The 17,486-nt window shown below is 31.9% G+C and overlaps 1 long non-coding RNA gene across 1 annotated transcript; it reads right to left on the reverse strand.

Moving 5' to 3' along the window:
• Positions 1-4,170: 4,170 nt before the first annotated feature.
• Positions 4,171-8,647, reverse strand: LOC134276637 (uncharacterized). The gene is made up of 6 exons (XR_009994088.1): positions 8,514-8,647; positions 6,308-6,444; positions 5,819-5,915; positions 5,390-5,557; positions 4,470-4,732; positions 4,171-4,343 (listed from the first exon to the last, which is right to left on the reverse strand). It is a non-coding gene; the product is annotated as an uncharacterized LOC134276637 (long non-coding RNA).
• Positions 8,648-17,486: the final 8,839 nt, after the last annotated feature.

Consider the following 17,486-nt stretch of genomic DNA (forward strand, 5'->3'; position numbering starts at 1 on the left):
TTTTTTTTTAATCAAGGCCAGGTAACTCTTAGAAACTTTCAATGTGCAAAATGACCGTCTCTGTACATGTTATTAGTCTAGCGAATTTTGGTTCATTTCACTTTTATCTTTATCTAAAATTGTCGAAAATCCCTTCATTATACATTGAATACCTTAAGATGGACGGAAACTGATATTGGGATAAGGGTTTTGAGTTTAAATGTGAAAATTGAGACGCCCTATCAATATTTGTACATAATACAGCAAAATTCTGCAAAGATTGAAACAATCATATTGTAATATTTTTCAAAATGCAAACATGTTCCCGAACCAGTTTGGCCAGTCTAAAATGTTGTAACAAAAAACTTGAATGGTATCACAAGAGACAATTATATGCTTGATACCCAAAGCCACTATTTTACTCACTTTTAGTAATGCAAAGAAAGCTCATGTAAAAGCAGACTTAAATAAAGCCGCTTCAAAATCATGTAAAAGCAAACTTAAATAAAGCAGCTTCAGAATCATGTAAAAGCAGACTTAAATAAAGCAGCTTCAAAATCAGAACACAAATCTGGCAAAACACTGACAATGTTATCCAACATAGGTAATATAATAGTTTTCATATATCCTGAGACGCATTAGTTACATCTCTTGTAACCAACCCATATCTTATTAATAATAAATGAATCGATTGGATTCTGTCAACCATGCAAGTTGATGACAAAACTGATTCCTGATAAATAACATTTGATGGTAGAAAAGCCATAATACTCTGACATATATATGCTATAAAATTAATCATATGATCAAAAGGAGGGGACCAGATCTGCTGAAATGAGACCTGTTGCCTGAAATTGAAAAAAGACTTTTGCTTTCTGTATTTTGAGATACACCAGTTTGAAGGAGACTGGCTACAGCTGGCTCCTAAATAGTTAGATGCAAAATTTAATAGGTACATGTACATGGAGGGAAAAGGTACTGCAATGAAACCTGGTCCACATAAACCGAGAAATAGTATATGGAATTTATTTATTATCATTATTTTATAATATACCTTGTATATGTTGCTTTTAAATGTACATTAAACTTAAAAAATCTGCATAACTAACATCCCGACTAATGCCATAATTCTTTTTTTTTGGATGATTTGTGATTAAATTGCTATAAACCAAAGAAAAATTGTCAATATGAAGTTGTTGTTTTTTTTTTTTTTTGTTTTTTTTTTTGTTTTTTTTTTTAAATTTAATTTAAACTTTCAGCCCAGATCATAATCCTTAGTACAACAGATACAATTTCTAGGAAGGCGATATCCCTGCATTACTCCTCAGGCCAGTCAACCGGTCAATGTGGGCAAGACCAATGTTTACTAAACACCACACGTAACCATTGAACGATCTAAATAAAATTGAAGTGAATTAATTTTATAGATTATTCCTGCCATACAAGACTAGGAAATGGTGTGACGTGTCCTACAATTAAAATTCCCAAGAAATAAAATTAATATTAATTACAAATCAATAAGTCTAGAATACCTTATTTTTATTTATTTATTTAATCATTTTGGGAGTCGTTTAGAAAAACAAAATATTGTTAAACGTTTAATTATTCGATTAATTAAATTATTAAAAAATTAATTCTATGTACATGTATAATTTAGCGTATATTTAAAGAAACTAAATGTTTATGTACATGTAATGGGGCGATTTTTTTTTTTTTTAATAACAAACCCCGATATTTTCATTGAAAATTATATAAAAATGGCATTACTAGATCACCGTAGAAAACATAACGAACGATGGAAATCCCAAATTATTACTATGTGAAGCCTAGATGGATAGTTTATAGACTATTTATGCAGGGTCTTGGTTTTTTAAAGCAAGTTTGTAATTCTGGTTTAAACCACGACGGATACACGTGCATTAGAGCAAATTCCCAAATGTGCAGAAATGCACAAAACACTGGATATTGGTTTTGGCAAATAGCAATGGTGGAAAAAAGGTGTCATATTTTGTGAAAAACATGCATAGGGTTCCCCTTGATAACAAATATGACGTCATTTGAATGTTGCATTGTATGGAAATTCGTAAAAATTAAAAATATGATAATTAATAAAAGGATTTGGGTCAAATTAAACTGTACCTCGATTATGTTGAGCTGGATTAGCAGGTAACAGGTAAACTAAGGAAGTTACAGTGACTCTGAGTCAGGTGCCTGCTCGACAATGGCGACAACATGTTCAGAACTGCATGAGTTTCTACAGCTAGGCCTTCTCTATGTTTTAGGTCTGGATACGGAACTTCTGGTGATTTTTCTGAAATAAGGTCTTCTGGCCTTCGAAGCTCTTGATACACGTAACATATTTACTTGTATTTGACAATAAATCAGCAGATGATGATCGATTAATTCTTTTAAAAAATCTTTGCGTCTGCTTCGTTCAATTTACAGATTCAAAAGGAATATTCTAGAAGACATGCGCATACAAGAAATATCAAGAATTTTTTAAGCACCGAGCCCGATGATTTATGACGTTCAATGTTAAGAAACTAAGAGTTATCTATCTTTGCATGTAAAACATTAAGCTGCACGAAATAACCAGGTTTATCCATATTGGATAAACCCCATTATGTTGTGTTTCAGTTTTCACCTCCCTAGAATCACCTGATAATGTCTGTAGAAATGTACTTCAATCAATCGATCTCTCTTATATTCATTCAAACTTAAATAAGTATTCTCTATAATACAATTATCTGCAGTCATGAATTAAAATTTCTTTTTGGACAAATATTTTTGCATGGGAACCGGGACTATATTTTTTGGCGTCAGATTAGCATATGAGGCACCAGTATGATTTTAACTGACCAATCAACTGAATGAGTATTGCATTATGGGTTACTACGAATACTACAGGAATTTTACGCTTGAACAACAAATTATTTGTTAAATAAACGGTGGAAATCTAGGTTTCTGAATGTCATACTGCAAAAGCGAATTGCGTCTGTATTAATTCCTTTGTTGTACTATCGGTGAATATAATTGCCAGGTGGATTCCTTGGCCGAACACGTGATCACAAACGTAAACAAAGTTTTGTCCATTTAAAATGCATAAGAGGTGCTGCTCATTTTCCTTACCCTTGAAGCGCGGGTGTTCTGAACTAGACAAAAACTAAATTTTATTAAAAATTTTTTTCCTTTTAAAAAAAAATTAAAAACGCCCGTAATATCTTTCATAGTTTCTTATCTTTGTATTTTGTTCGTAAGAACATTGTTTTTATTTTGCAGTCTATTGACATGATCCTAGATTGACATGAACTACATGTTCGAAGTAAAATGTAAACAATTTGGGTTAACGTAGCTATTCATTCAACGATTGGTCAGTTGCTCGTGGTAAGATCCTCTGTGCGCATTTATAACAATAGCCATGTAAGGCAAACAAAGGTTTGTCAGTGTAGATGATAATATACACATTTTTTTTTTACCAGCGAATCGGTCACTAGTTAGCTCTAATTTTCGCCGAAAAGTATAACATATATTGTTATGTTAACACCTTCTCCTTTAGCCACCCATTTTCTGTTGAAAATCATGAAAGTCTTTCAGAAAGGTCTGGAAACATTTATTACAGGACCATTTTTCAAAAGAAACAGGCTATAGCAATATCATGTTTACTGCCAGTTTTATTTATAAAACCGGTTCTACCCTATAACAGCTTTGAATAGATCAACCTAAACCACGTGTCTTGAAATCACAATAATATTAGTAGGGGTGATAAACATTATGTCGGATTGTACTGTGCATAAAGCATGAAAATAAGTAGAAAAGGGTAAACGACTTGAACGTGTAAATTCATAGTAAAAGGGATTGCACGGGTATCAAATGAATCAGTTTCCTTTGTTTGTTTGCTGTTTAAAGTCCTTTTCAAGAATTTTTTACTCATATTGAGACTCCACAACTTGCCATTAGAGAGCTGCAAAGTTTGTCCTTAACTCGGCACTTCAGTTTTGTTTGTGTTTCAAAATAAGGGACTTTAATTTAATCATCATTTCAAGCATTTTCATGTGTAGGGTTTTGCAAAAAAATACTATTTCTAATTTCCTATTTATTAGAACACGCAGACACTGAACTGGTTTTACTATGTACATTCGTTATAGAAAATGATAATCAACAATTTAATGCATAAGGAAAAAAAGTTCAACAACAGGAGTCCTACAAATACATTATTATTTATGTTTCCTCACTTGATATAAAAGTATTGTGTCAATAAAAGATTGAATGGAATTCCTTGATCGACATTAACAAAGACTACAAAGTGTCTTTTGTCATATTGATAGGTTGCTGCCAATCCGTGATCTAATCCTTTGAATAATTGTCTGTTGAAAAAAGAATTGAAAGAAAAAATTAATACTAACAACGTGCTTTCCATAGTTTATCCAAATTTTCTTATAATCTATATAGAAAAAACCTAAAAGTAAATCCTGGATATTAGATTTGTTTACCTAGTGGCGTTTAATCAGCATCATTGTTCTCGTCACATATGTACCATTGGTTATTTGGAAATTCCAAGGCGCCCACTTTCCTAGGGACCATTGACCGTTAAGGAAGGCACGTGCACATTCGTTAAACCACCACCCCCCTCTGAAGTTACCGTAAGTGGCACAGTTACGTCGGTCCCGTCTGTCGTTGTCCCTGTCAAAGGTGGTAAAGTACATCCCAGACAGCATAGAGCGAGAATTCCATGAGTAGTCCAACATACTGTCACCTAAAAAATAAAAGTAAACTATTTTAAAATCACTAATTTTTGTGGGTTTTTCGTTGTTTGCGAGGTAGGGAGAGACCATCACGAATCGTAAAATATCATATACATTGCTACATGTACTAAACACTCATCAACTTATTCTGATCAATAGATACTCTTACCTTTACATAAATCTCTCTCTCTCTTTTATCTCTCTCTTTTTCTCTTTTCTCTCTCTCTCTCTCTCTCTTTTCTCCCTTTTTCTATCTGTCTCTCTCTCTGTGTCTTTTCTCTCTCTCTGTCTCTCTCTGTCTCTTTTCTCTCTTTGTCTCTTTTATCTCTCAGTCTTTCTCACTGTGTCTCTTTTCTTTCTCTCTCTTTTTCTCTCTGTCTCTTTTTTCTCTCTGTCTCGCTCTCTCTCTCTGTCTCTTTTTTCTCTCTCTCTCTCTCTCTCTCTGTCTCTTTTTCTCTCTGTCTCCCTCTCATTTATTTGTGTCTCTGTCTCTCTCTCCTTTTTGGGGATACATATTCCACTGTTTGTTTCTCTGTCTCTCTCTGTCTCTCTTTCCTTTTAGGGGTACATATTCCACTTCTTTGTGTCTCTGTCTCTCTCTTTTTTTTCTCTCTCTCTCTTTCTCTCTCTCCTTTGTAGAGGTACATATTCCACTTTTATTCACGTACCTAAGGTTCCTGTGCCGGGTCCCGCCAGGAATAGTTGATACTTCTGTGCTTCATCGGAAACAGCGAATTGATCGTATGTTTTGTACAGTGTAGTGCCATTCACTAGTGTGATGGAGACATAGAGAGAGGAGTTATTTCCCTTTGTTAACCGATGAATTACGTCATTTCCTGTATTTAAGTATATTCGAAATACATTTATAATGGTACTGCAAAATAAAATCATTTTTTCATATTGGACACCGGAAAGAGATTTTTTTAAAATCTCTATTCCATTCTTTTTAAGATTTCATTTACAATCAATACATAAAAGAATGTTGAATACGTATTACGTTTTCGTAATATCAGATCAATGATATTCTGTTAAATTTATAATTTCGTTACAATTGTCATTTGTCTAATTGCGGATCAAACACCTGATAGTGTGCTTACCAATTCAGAGGTTCTTTTCCGGTGAACCAAAGCCGGTCTTATAATCCGTCCAATTTCGGTCAAAGCTCAGGGATCCATCTTGTCGTTTCTGAATTGCCTTGAAAAGTTTAACATACATATTATTCAGTAATCATTATGCAGAAAAAGGGATTAGTTCGTTACTGATACATGTATATCATGTATTACACCAATCATTAAAATTCGATGATTCCAGCTAATACACAGCATGATATACAGATTCATATACAACATGACATACATGCTATACAATGATTTATAACATGATATACAGTATGATAAAAACATGATAGGATATGATATACAACATCATATACAAAATAATATACAACATCGTATACAACATGATTTACAACATGATGATATAGAACATTATGATATAGAACATGATGATATACAATATGATATACAACATGATAAACAACAGGATATACCATATGATAAAGAATAACTTTTAAATAATCAAGATACCGTCCATCCTCCTTCCATTATGTTCATATCACAGTACACTAGGATCGGGAGGGAATTGTCCTCAAAGGGATAAATTTTGTACACCCCTGTATCAGTGTTACCGTTGTCATGCAGGTCTTTACAATCTACAGGGAGGCCTAAAAATGAAGTAAAAAATCACGATTGACATTTTCTATCGAAATAATTTTTGTTACTATAATGCAACTCATTAAGTGTTTGTTACAATGTCAATCTGTATTTAACGAGGCCGAGTCTTAATCGAGTGCGCATGTCTTTTGCGCAGCCTTTTATTTTCACACATTCATAAATGCGACAGTGCAACTTTCCATATATTGTGAATTTGATATTCATAAAATTAACATTATCTGAAACGCCTGGTATAAAAATGTGATTTTACAACAAACATTGGAAAACCATGTTGAAATGGCTCTGACGACATCATTGTTTTCCGATTTTGTAAGCAATACCTGGCACTGAAGAATGGCATATGATTCGCTTATGTTCGTTGACGTCCATTGATTTTTTTTTTTACTAAAAACTAATGACAGAACATCAGAAGAAACATAGCAACATTCTAAATATTGCTATTTTTAACCAAAAAATATCTGCGTCGACAATTCATTTGCACCAATATGTATTTAAACATGTACCACAATATGGAAATTCAGAGGTATTGGGCCTCGATAATAACGATAGATAAATAAACTTTGTAATTAAAACACAGAACAATCTAGATGGACAAAGTTTTGAAATTTCACAGTTTGGTGACTTTTTACAGCAATTTTCATCTACTTGACTGAAGAAGAAATCTCTAGGGCAGAAATGCCCCCCCCCCAAAAAAAAAATATCTAAACATGTTATAATTTTGCGCTTTTCCAACAAATTCCGATATGGTCCAATAGTAAATTTTTACAACTTTTGAGATGACCCCTAAAGAAATCGTGGTGGTACACATTGGATTTTTAAACCTTATAACAATAAATATAACATTAAAAATTAATCAACAAAAATTTATCGAAATCCCTAGGATAGAAATAATTAGACTCGGCCTCGTTAAGGAAGCTCTAAACACTGCACACTAAAGAGTTCTAATTTTAGGGTAGTTTTATGCTGTTAGAATTATCTGTCCTTATAAGTGAGATAAAAAAAATGAGTATTCACAGTTTAATATTTCACAATCTGTAATGGACAAAAATATGTTCACGATATTTTAGACCTAGAATAAGTAATTGAAATCCTTATTTTCATCAATTTTCCCAATGTTGGTAAACAACAATGTTTCTGTTCAAGCATACATGTAGTCCATTGTCTCTGAACATTTGACCTGTAGAAATAAGCCAGGTACCCTTTGCTGAAAATGAATTAAATAGTCTCAATATCTATACCTTAATATGATATATTTTTTCTCCAAGTTCAAAAAGCACTTTTTGTTAAGGGTTTCTTTGAGACATTGAATATACATACATGTAGTATTATATATCATTAATGAAAAAAATCCCCTCTGTACTGCCCTTTAGGTTTATAAGTCATTTTATACGAACGCACAGACAAAGAAATTTTCATTCCCTGCATGAATCATAATCGTAAGTATTTTTAATGCAAATTGACTTGATGCCTATTTCAATTGATGTTAAAACTGCATCGATCGTTTTTTTGATATTTTACTCCCCCGCCCAAATGTTGCAAAGAATAATGATAAAAGCATATCCCTAAAATGAGCTTATACATGTTCAAAATAAAATTTTAATAGAAATTTTATAAAATCTGGCTGTTCAGCCAAAATAAAACATGTGTTTTTGTAACTGTTACACGTATTAATATATAATTTTCAAACATCTCAAGAAAAATGGCATATAAACATTTTAGATTTTGAGAATTATTTAAAATAGCATTTTTTGTGACCTTTTCTTTGTTGGACGTCGGCTTCTTAAGTATAAATTTATTTATGATTTTGTAAATGTGAGTTTAATTAAGAATATTTATTGAAAGCCTCAGAGTTAATCAGTTACAGAGATAGGATTTAGGAATTTTGAGTTACTCCGTAAAATAAAATTTTATAATAGATATGTGACCCTTTTGAACCTGCTTCAAATGCAATTAATCAAAACCGCTTTAAGTTTAACAAATACTTATATTTCATAATTAGTGAGAGAAAGTTTAATAAGTAATTTTATTTCATAATTTGTGAGAGAAAGCAGTTGCTTACGGTTAAGAAAAAAGTACTCCCATCCTGTCTCCTCCAATGTTCCGGATGTAAAGGTTCTCTTGTGAACACGACACTTATTCAAACTCGGATTATAACCAAAAAAAGTACACGAAGTCTCTCTTTGACAATTCAGGGCACATTCGATCATCGATTGAGAGCCGTATTGTCGTAAATGGTCATTATTGTATTTTTTATTATCAAATTCGGTTTTTGCAGTGATTTTCCTTGTATTTAAGGTACCATGAGCGACCGTAAAGGTGACGACGATCAAACAGACAGCACAAAGCTTACTCATACTCTGCTCTGTCCTTAGGACACCACGTTCGACGTAGAAATTGCAAAGTGATGCATAAGCGCCAAAGTGTAAATACCAGAGCGTTTATCTATTACGAAAAAGTCATTGGCTACTTATGACTTATTTGGTATTCATTTATCACTGAAATATCGATTTTCTTTTTAGATGGAAATGAAGGGAGGTCCTTAATATGAGTTATGAAATCTGATACATTGCAATTGAATTTCGTATTTATTTAACATTTATAGCATTATAAGGGATATTCAGATCACTTTTATCTTTTCTAATGAAAATAATTATGCAATGTATATGTATATATCTTGAATTTCTTCATTTTTGAAAGATTCCATTGTAAGTTACCACTTTCATAACGCATACTGTTTGCTCGTTAAAGACCTTTCATACAAAATGAATGGACAACAGTTTTTAAAGCTTATTTTATTGTAAGTTTTATTATATCTAATATAGTTTACAAAGTTCATCTATTGCAAAGAGGTCCTTGTGTTTCTTCATATAATTAATCTTCTAAGTATCCCATCACTAATAATGCTTATGACAGGGTAACTGCTGTCCCCATAACTGTTTATTTAATCTGTAGATTTAAGATACAAGTGTCGGTTTTTGCTTTTTGAGTTTCTTTACACACCCACTCCGAAAGAGAGAGAATATGCTGTTTTGCCCGCCATATTTAAATAAACGCTATACAGGACGAAATGTTTTATTTTGATAAATAAGCATGCGCGTTTCGAACATTAGTGTGACACGGATTGTCTATTAAGCTGCCATGCACGGGTACCAGTGTTTCACAAACACATCTTGTTTATTTTTACTTGACGTAATTCATGCGCGGATCTAGAGTTTGTTGTTAACGTGGACATGCTTTTTTCTAGAACTAACACGAGTTTTTAAATATATAATATGCTTGTCTATCCAGTGCAGTGCAGTAATTGGATCTACACTTGTTGTGTTATAACTTTGCATATAGCCTTATATTTTATCGTCTTATCAACATAAAAAATGTGTTATAACTCTTTATTTTATACACATATCTTGAGTTGCATTAAGATGTTTTACATGATTAAATGCAACTTCTTTTGTTTAGTAGATTTTATCGACTGGAATAATATAATTTTCAGATACTGATCAAAGCACGATATTGAATAACATCAATATTGTATTGTCGATATGAAAAAAATATAGTTATATCGATATTAATGCCCTGTTCACACGACAAGTTTAATTCGCAGTAAATTAATGCGAAGTAAACTAATGTGAATCAAACTAATGCGAATTAAATTGCGTTCACACGACAGCTAATGCGAAGTAAACTAATGCGAATTAAAATTTTACTTCGACAGTCAGGCGTAAGTAAGGCTAAATTATGACGTCATTTGCAAATCATGTCACCTTATGCAGAAGCAGATGCATTTGACATAATGTCACAGTTTCTGGAGACATATTTTAGTGATTAATAGCCATTCTCTGTAACCACTTAAACTTCGTTGCCACGCATGGTCACCGATTTTGATGAAACTTCACCCATGCTTAGTACTTGACACCGGAAACAAATATCAAACAGAATTTCGTTGCTATGGGTCTCGGTTGCTATGGCAACAGCCGGAAAAGTTTGAAAAATCGAGATTTTCAGCCACTTTAAATCTTGACTGTGGCTTAATAAAAACTAGAAAAAGCAAACAAACCATTCTCACAAAAACATGACACCTTGATGTTACTTATACTGTAAAGAAACTGTTTAGAATATATCTCTAAGTAAGGGGTAACCAAGGGTACATTTGGAATACATTTAAAATGCTGAAATATGCTGAAAAACACTCCGAATTCACTAATGGTAGGTGTTACATGCTCAAACTCAATCAACGACTTAAGAAAAACAATGAAAATGTTTGACCTTAAGTATATAAGTATAAGCAATATTATTCTATAAATAACTTTTATGGTTGCCATGGTAACACAGTGTAACCATGCAAAACCAGTAACTAAGAATGGGTTAATGCTACTGTCTTGGGGAAAAACAAGAAAATTCAAGACTGGCAAATAATGCACCCTTAGGACCTTGCAACACCAAAACCATAAGAAAAATTGGGTATAATTGCTACTTTGCAGTGTTACCATGGAAACAACGTACCAGTGCTTAAAAGTGTATTATTTTTCACTGCATTAAGAATTAAATTGCCATTTAATCAAGAAACAAATTAATGGACTCAGCTTGAATAGTACTTATCTGTTAGAAATGAAGTTGAATATCATATATTGATAAAATTTGATGAATAAAACAACACTGTTGCTATGGTTACCAAGAAGGGAAAATGTTCGATTTTTTGAACTTTGTATCAATATTAAACCCTGTGTGCCAACTTCTTGCATCCACTTAGAGATTGGATGATAGTCAAAATTACAAGTCAAGTTATCTGTTAATAAATATCAATCATAAAAGTTTTGGGAATCTACATTTAAGGGTACGTATCCAAGGAAAGAAAATATTTTTCAGGTTTTTAAGCATATATTTTCTGCTTATTTCCATAGCAACGCTCTATTTAAAGAATCTAATCTGAATTTTTTCAAATGGGAAAACTTGGAGCACACCAACATCTTATAAAATTGATCATTAGTTATGAGGAACTGTGCTTTTTTTTAAAAGATAGGATCAGATTTAAACATACAGAGTGTTACTTTGAAGGCTCTCTGTGGTATAAAAACCTTGGTAACCATTGCCAACCAAAGTAAAATATCATATTTTGTTCTTGGTATATGTTTCAAGGCTCTTTTTTCTATTATTTGGTCGCGTTTCATCCTATAATTGCTTTTTATTTTTACGTGTATGACTTTATAAAATTCAATGAATTTTTTTTTTTACTTTTGAATATTTTGTTACCATAGTAACGTATGTAATAGTTGATTTACCAAACATGTTTATCATGCATCTGAGACATCTGACCTTCAACTTTTGGAAACAGTCATTGCCAATTGTTTGCTTTGCCGCAAATGTTAACTATGGGGCTCTAAACATGTTAAAAAATGCCATTTTTCGACTTTTAAGACATGTTGCCATGGTAACTATAAAACATAGCAACCAATTTTTGCCTGATCTCAGTTTAGGGTATCAATGACTTTTATCATAGAGAGTTTGGAGAAATTCTGAGACTATGCGTGCCACAGCTCCTATATAAAATTTCAAATCATTACAGAGAATGGCTCTTAACAATTTTTTCTTAGTTTTTCACTCAAAAATAGCACAAGTACTTAAAGCTGATCACCGACATGACGCATTTGACTTAATTTTGCCATTACGCATGCCCCAAAATTTAATTCGAATTAGCTTCGCTTAGCGTTCACACGGAGCTAATGCGAAGTAATTTAATGCGCAGTAAACTAATGCGAAGTAAACTAATTCGCATTAAATTCTCCGTGTGAACGCTAAGCGAAGCTAATTCGCAGTAAACGTACGTTTAATTCGAATTAAACTCTCCGTGTGAACAGGGCATAACATATGAAAATTTGCGAGAAAAAAGTCGGAATAAAGTTTTTGGAATTCGCAGAGGCGGGAATTCTAAAGAATCTTTAAAGCACTTGGGATTCAGTGAAATCTTATGTACACGTACATGTACCATATATTTCCCAGCGTGTTCAATTATAAACTGAATCAAATTCAGAAATATTTTGAAAAAAGGAGGTAAAAATTTACCGGCAATGTCCGGTGTATCATTTTTTGTATACATTAAAAAATATGGAAATTCCTTTTTACTTAAGTAGGGTTCCATGTAAAAATCATGCAGAGGGAATACATGGGTTTTTTAAAAGAATTTTTTCAAACTTTGCATGTTGGTAGAGTATGCTAAGATGCTCAAAAAAAATATATTTTTTTTTAAATTCTGCCATTGGTATCCATGGCAACTGATAAACTGTTTGGGGCAAAAAATGGCTGAAATTTCCTCTAAAACAGGCAAATCTATCAATATTGAAGATTAACTGAAAAGAAAACTAAACAATGAAACACATTTCTGTTTATTTCTTCTTAAAAACAACATAAGTAGTAGATTGTTACTTTTCATAACTTGTCAAAATATCTTTATTACCAGAAATGTGTTCTAATTTAAAGCTAACAAGCTAATTCAGAGAATTCGTGTCCCCCGCTTAGGGAAAAAGTCGGCTCCCCCTGACTGAATTTGTAGAATTATTAAATGTATACATGTATACTGAAGGAAGTAAAATACATGTATGTCAATATGCATATAAAGATTTGATTGCTTATTCTTTATTATGTGTATAGAAGATTTTTTTATATGGAATATTTATCACACTGTAATCATGATGATGATTTTATAACCTCATAAATTTTTCATTTCACATGCTGAATACTATCATTTAGTAAAAAAAAAAGTATTTAAAAAAAAAAAAAGAAAGGTTCGACCGAGATTCGATCCCGGGACCTCTCACACTTAAAGCGAGAGACATAACCACTTGACCAAGGAGGCGCTTTAACCGGAGTGAAGTATATGCAGAACTGAAGTCACATACATGTATATATTCATGTTTTCATGTTCGGTATTCTCAAAATTTTACACAATGCATGGTGTTTGATTTATTTAGCCTTTATTAAACAGTTCTAATAGATGTAATAAGAACATAAAGTCCGCCGAGAACATGTTTTATACGCAATAACTCTCCTCATGCCCCTGTGCTAAAAATAGCGACATGTAATACTATAAATACTAATAAAACAAACGGGGCGGGGCACTTTGAGAGGGGCGAGAGACGTCCTAGGGAGTTTTGGAATAAAATTACATTGCATAAGCTCAAAATCTTCTTGAAATATCGCCCGGAAATGATAGTGTTACACACAGACAGAATGTATAAATTTACGACCTTGAACCTTGACCTTTTGACCTCAAAATCAATAGGGGTCTTCTTTAGGCCACAGGGAGTTGTTATGTAAAATTTCATTGCGATAGCTCAAATGGTTCTCGAGATATCGTGTGGAAACGAAAGTGTTTTAACAGAAAGAATTTGCTTATTTATGACCTTGACCTTTGATCTTTTGACCTCAAAATCAATTGGGGTCTTCTTTAGTCCATAGGGAGTTGCTATGCTAAATTTCATTGCAAAAGCTCAAAGGGTTCTCGAGATATCGTGTGGAAACGAAAGCGTTACAGACAGACAGAAAGACGGACGGACGGACGGACGGACGGACGGACAGACGGACGGACGGACAAACCCAAATTAATATCCCCCACTTTTCAAGCGGGGGACAAAAAGGGGAGATAAACCATTTTGGCAAAAACTGTAAAATATCCATTTTTGAGGATTTGTTATCTCTCAAAAAATTTCTAAAATCCCAACAGCTAAACTAAAAGGCCATGGTAGTTTCATAAACAATATATTCTATAGTAAATAAAATAATAAAAATATTTTTGAGCAAATGATTATTAATTTCCCAAAAAACTGATGAATTTTGTACAAAAAAATTGGTAATATCACCATTTTTGTCACAGTCCAATATATGCCAATACCTTAGCATGTAAAAAATAAATAGCATTTCATAACCTTTTTTTTTAAATTTCCAAATTCAAACACAAGTGTATTATTTATTTTTCATAGTTAATCTAAATATTACCACGTCCAGTAATAGTTTTTAATTTCAAGCTGAAAAGAGGAGATAATCCATTTTGACAAAAATTGTAAAAATCCAATTTTTTGTGAGGATTTTATCTCTCAAAAATTTCTAAAAACCCAACAGCTAAACTAAAAGGCCATGGTACTTTCATAGACAATATATTCTATAGCAAATAAAATAATAAAAATATTTAATTTTACGATCATTTTCGAAAATCTATAATGAAATTATGATTATTGATCTTAAAATATGACTTTTAACGAATTTTATGTTGGTCAGGTCAGTCAGATCTTTAGTAAGTCAGGTCTTTAGTACCTCCCGTTAAAATCTAGGTCATCGTTTCAAATTGTAAATACTGTGGGAAATAATCAGCAGATATTACAAAAACACAACACAGGGGTACAATATTCATCCTTTTATTGCATTTACCTAGGGAGATTTTTCAACCCCGTTTCTATGTTTTTCTAGGACATTTAAATAAAAAAAATATTCCATACTGGCAAATATTCGTTACCGGTAAAGTGACGGTACCATGTATAGTGATCAACACGACGCATGGCTTGCTATAATTTAACCCAAAAACTATGCATAATCTGTTTTGTAGAATCCTTTCAACCAATTAATGTCACTTCATACAAATATTTGCAATAAACCTCACACGATCCATCAAAATAACTAAGCAGCGTACAACTTGCCATGGAGGCTGCCATTTTTTATTACTATCATTCGAAGAATCGTAACAAATTCTCTAGTTTAAATACCCTGTATCTTTTCAATCCTTCGTTTGCACAAAAATATTACAGTAAATTTTATTAAACGTTCCATTTTCAATTTAATTATGTATTAAGATTTTGTACATCTTCTGGGGTTTTAAAGATATTCTTTTCTGAAATAGGCATTATTTGCACACAATCTATACAAAATTACATCTCAAGTACTTTATCCCTGGAGCTATGAAAAAAGAAGAATTATAACAAAATCGTCTTTTATTATTCATTATTGACCCAAATGAATATATTAAACCCAATTTTGATTAATTTTAATGATTATCGATGTGGTGCCTTTTCTGTGTTATATGCATGAATTTTACACGGAGCCGTACTTAAACTTTAACGTTTCTGAAAAGAATTGAACGCTGAATATTTTTTCTAAGTGAAATGATTCATAACACTATTGTTGATATTATCAATTTCCTGTGCAGTTAAAACAATTGTGAAAAACTGATTGTATGATTTGGTAAAGCCAATGAAATATTAAAGTCTAAGATCTTTCTTCTATTAATATTCACTTGCTATTTTCATCACGTTTCTCCTCTCATGTATAACTACATGCATGATAAACGGGCTTTAATAAACAAATGAAGTCGAAATGTGACGATTTATTCACCATCTGTGGTAATTGTCCCCGATATTGTTTAATAAAACAAAAACAGTATTATTTGCCAAGCGAAAGATTGGATGTATTTATGATCCATTTTTAAACAATGGGGATTTTACGATACAAAATATCACGAGCATTTAAATTATTTAGTTTGAAACGAAAAAAGTGAGCTTAATTATCATACATTTATGTAGAAATTCATGTTCCATCCATTAATTATTTGTTACTGTCCCTGCATAATTAGTGATAAACCAACAAATGTTTAATTCAACCATTACACTGAATCGTGCAAATGTTTATAGATTAAAATATTCTGCAGAATTCTCAAGAGAAATGAATTAGATATCTGTCATACAATATCTACTTTATTATAGTTTAAGAGCAAATTGAAAAAAATAACAGTACCCGGACATTTTTTTATCAGCTCGTATTAAAAAACACAGAGTTTAGTACAAAACAAATAAAAAACATTATAAGACTTAAAAAACCTTTTGTACAAATAACTTAATTTGATTTATTAAAGTTATAGCAGAGGTCCATCTTTTCTGGTAAAGGAGGGGGGGGGGTAGTCCAAGGTCATGTTTTGGTGAAGAACCACACCTCTTTATGTATACAATTTTTTTGTCACTATTAAAGATCTGAGGAGTCGAACTTGCTTCAGAACATATAATAAACCATTTTTTTTCTATTTAACTATTTATTCTCAGAAAAAACAACTTATGCTTTAAAAAATTTTATTTGTCTTACGTAAAATTTGTCTGAAGAAGAAAGAGAAACAATGAAAAGAAAACCAGAAAGAAACAATGTATATGATGAATTATAAAATAATACTACATAGTAGTTTTGAAGATCTGAGTAAAGGAGACATGACGCTACATACATGTTTTTGTATTTGTCCACTATATTGAACATAGCTTTTGCATTATCTTATTGCATGTATAGTTCTCTCTCTCTACAGTGTACACTAGTATAATTCTAACTTTTCGAAGATGTACCTTGTTATTTTTTTTTCGATCCACATTTTCCTTTTGTCTATCATAGCGTTCAACAGCTTGTTGTTAACAGTGCATATCCTTTGTATCCAAGGTCGCCATCTTATAACAATGAAAACAAGCAGATTGAAATATCTCACATCAATTTAAAGATGTTTTATGTTGTTTGGCAATCTCCCCAAAAATATAACAGTAACAAAAAGCAAAGGAATAAGAATGGTCATTTATTCAAACAATTACAATTAATGACAAACAGTAAAAATACATACAATCAAATTAAAAGGAATAGGGACAAAAATTATAAATGTGTTTCTTGAATATAATGTGTGAACAATTATTTTTTATAAGTACATTGTGTGCAATAGTTCTAAATTTACCTATATTGTTTCAAGTTTCAGGTATATCAATTATCGTTTTAATGATAGCTGATTTTCAATATATATATATGGAGAAGAAAACAAATCACAAAGTACCTTTTCCGGGATTTTAAAAGTTTATGTACTAAGTGCTATTGAATACTTTTATTCTAATACTGATACTGCAAATCATTTTGTTTTCTCTCTTCCTTCAAATATCATTTACACAAGAATTATGATATGTTTACATATATAATGTGTAAAAAACTGTATTTTTTTTTAAATTAACATTTACCACATTAAAGATTAAGGCTGCAT

Source organism: Saccostrea cucullata, unplaced genomic scaffold (assembly GCF_032062105.1).
Source record: "Saccostrea cucullata isolate Sc308-1 unplaced genomic scaffold, CSIRO_AGI_Scuc_v1 ctg2324, whole genome shotgun sequence".
Taxonomy (NCBI): Eukaryota; Metazoa; Mollusca; class Bivalvia; order Ostreida; family Ostreidae; genus Saccostrea; species Saccostrea cuccullata.